The 3393-nt window shown below is 38.2% G+C and overlaps 1 non-coding gene across 1 annotated transcript; it reads left to right on the forward strand.

Annotated features, from left to right (window-relative positions):
- Positions 1-1876: 1876 nt before the first annotated feature.
- Positions 1877-1983, forward strand: LOC141670238 (small nucleolar RNA R71). Its single transcript, XR_012554478.1, has one exon. It is a non-coding gene; the product is annotated as a small nucleolar RNA R71 (small nucleolar RNA).
- The last annotated feature ends 1410 nt before the right edge of the window (positions 1984-3393 follow it).

Consider the following 3393-nt stretch of genomic DNA (forward strand, 5'->3'; position numbering starts at 1 on the left):
CTCTACTAATCCAAGAGACTCGAATGGCAAATCTAACTTCCTCTTCCACGGAGATGCATTCAAAAACTGAAGTTGTTCTGCCCCTTCTTCGTCTTCACTATCAGATTCTCCTCTTAAGGCTCTCTCTAAGATATCTGACCTTAGCAATTGATCAAGCTCAGATATCACTATAGAGTCAAACAACTCTACTTTATAGTACTCCTCTTCATATGTGGGGAATTTCATTGTGTTGAAGACATTAAAAGTGACAGCCTGATCATGAACCCTCATTCTAAGTTCTCCCTTTTGCACATCGATCAAAGTTCAGCATGTAGCTAAGAATGGTCTTCCCAAGATAATAGGAATCTTCTTATCCTCCTCAAAGTCTAGGATGGAAAAATCAGCAAGGAAGATGAGTTTATCTACCTTAACCAAGACATCCTCCACTATACCTAGCGGATAAGTGATGGACTGATTAGCCAGTTGTAAGGACATGTTGTAGGTTTTGGATCAGGAAGACCAAGTTTCCTGAAGATAGAAAATGGCATCAAATTGATGCTAGCTCCCAAGTCACACAGACACTTGTCAAAAGATAACTCGCCAATGGTGCATGGTGTCGTGAAGCTTCTTGGATCTTTAAGTTTAGGAGGCAGTTTCTGTTGCATCACTGCACTCTTCCGTTAGAGCAACGGTTTTCAACTCCTCAAGCTTCAACTTCTGAGATTGAATACCCTTCATGAACTTATAATAGTTTGGCATCTACTCTAGAGATTCCGCAAAAGGTATGTTAATATGCTTTTTCTTGAAAACCTTCAGAAACTTGGCATATTGCTTGTCGAACTTCTGCTTCTGAAGTCTTTTAGGATATGGAGGAGGCGGATAGACCTGTTTGTCTCTTGTATTCTGCTCAGGAATAGTGTGTTCAACAAAAATTTTCTCCGTTTCCACTTTGCCATCCTTCTAATCAACTGTATCATTAAAATTTATAATTTCTGGTATAAGGGAAGGCACGGGCGCACTTGTATGGAGCGCGCGCACTTGGCTTCTGCCGAAAATTTTCAGATTCTGATTTTTGATGGTTAGCGACCTTTCCAGACCTCAAAGTGATTGCTTTTAACTGTTCTTTGACTTCCCTCTTGCATGGGTTAGCTTTCGTATCACTAGGAAGAGTTCCTTGTGGTCGATTTAGCAGCGCATTATCAATTTATCCTATTTGATTCTCCAAAGTTTTGATCTAAACCACTTGGATTTTACATATTAGCCTCAATTCCTCCAATTCAAAAAATTTTCATTAGCAAATTGACCGGAACTTCCATGAGATTGTTGTTGAATTACCGGTGGCTGAAATTGTTACCTTGGTGTATACTGTTGTTGAAAACCAGGAAGGTTGAATGGCTTGGCTCCAAACTACTGATAAGGTTGTTGTGGATGTTGCATACCACTATGATTATTGCCCCAGTTGAAATTAGGATGGTTTCAGTTGTTAGGATGATAAGTGGCAGGAACTGGTTGCCGTGGTCTCTGAAAATTGCTCACAAACAGTGCCAACTCACTAGATATAGCACATTGATATGTCGCATGTGTACCTGCACAAAGCTCACAAACACTTGTTATCGGATGAACTCCATAGTTGGTCAGAGAATCGACTTTCATAGTCAATTCCTTTAGCTGAGCCGTTATAGCCGTAACTGTATCCACCTCCAGAATTCCTGCTACCTTGCCTTGTGGTAGTCTCTGAGTTGAGTTTTGATATTCATTAGCAGCCATCATTTCAATTAGCTCATGAGCTTCCTCATAGCTCTTAGCTTATAAGGCTCCATCTGATGCTGCATCGAGCATTGGTCTTGACTATGCTCCCAAACCATTATAGAAGCAATTGATTACCATCCAATCAGGCATTCCATGATGAGGATACTTCCTAAGCATCTCCTTGTAGCGCTCCCAATATTCACATAAAGATTCTCCCGATTGCTGTGCAAATTGAGTAAGAGCATTCCTGATTGTAGCTATTTTTGCCATAAGGAAGAATTTAGTATGAAATTTCTGAGCAAGATTCTCCCAAGTCGCAATAGAACCTGCTGGTAGAGAGTGAAACCAGCTCTTAGCTTTATCCCTCAGAGAAAAAGGAAAAAGTCTCAGTTTCACAGCATCTTCTGAAACACCTTTGAACTTGAAGGTGTCGCGGATCTCGATGAAATCCCTAATGTGCATATTTGGATCTTCCATTGGAGCACCCCCGAACTGGACTGAATTTTGTACCATTTGAATCATGTCAGGCTTGATTTTAAAGGTATTAGATGCAATGGCTAGTCTGACAATGCTAGATTGAATGTCATTGATTTTCGGTTAAGAATAATCCTTCAATGTTTTCGTTTCTGCTACTGGTTCTCCCATTGCAATGATCACTTCTGTTTTAACTTCCACTAGTGTGTCCTTACGAGATTGAGAACGTGTTCGTATGCACGCTCTCTCATATACCTGAAACACACAAGCAAATTAAACTTTGTAAGAAGAATAATCTGAGTCGGTAAACTTTAATGACCACTGATGACAAGCACATAATAATAAATTTAATACCGAGTCCCCGGCAGCGGTGCCAAAAACTTGTTCACACAATAATACGCAAGCATACGCGGTCACAAGTAGTATAATATTAAGTTCAGTTTGTTCCCACATAGACTGGTTTAATTCAGAATGTGCACTTATGCAACAATGTATGATTATTATTCACTGCTAAGACAAGTATCAATTTGTGTTTGAGTTAACTAATTAAAAGTAATTATGCAATAATGGATTAACTAAAAGATTGAAATCGAGTTACTTATGTGAAATAAAATATGGGATTCTAACTTCATTAAATACTTCATTTAGAGTTGATGCCTTTAATCATTGTATGTGACGATGATGATAACTAATCAGATAACACGAAATCAGTGCACGCTATCTTTCGATATACGTGTACCTTACTACTCAGCATCCACAATTTAAATAGAAGTTGGGCAGACACCAATTATGTTTAGACCTTATATGTCTATAGTATTCGAAAATATAACGGTTTAAGAGCAAGTTATCCATTGAGATTACATAAGGCAGTATAAGATGGTTAAAATTACACTACGAATCATGCATGACAAAACATCCATTAACCTATGCTAGCATGGTAAGTTCTAAACCTCTATATCCACTTTTGTATTCAATAGAGATTAACAAACAACTTAGATGTTAGCTACGCATCCAAGAATATTAAGCACAATCATACAAGGATATCAATAATTCATCACACACTAAAACTTTAAGGCAATCAACTACTAAATCCATAAATAAATCCGTTAGAATCCCATGATAATGATTAGTTCATAATCGAACGTCTCATCATCATGGGTTCCAATGAAAACATGATAGTAAAAAGGTTCA

Source organism: Apium graveolens, chromosome 6 (genome assembly GCF_009905375.1).
Source record: "Apium graveolens cultivar Ventura chromosome 6, ASM990537v1, whole genome shotgun sequence".
NCBI classification, from domain to species: Eukaryota; Viridiplantae; Streptophyta; class Magnoliopsida; order Apiales; family Apiaceae; genus Apium; species Apium graveolens.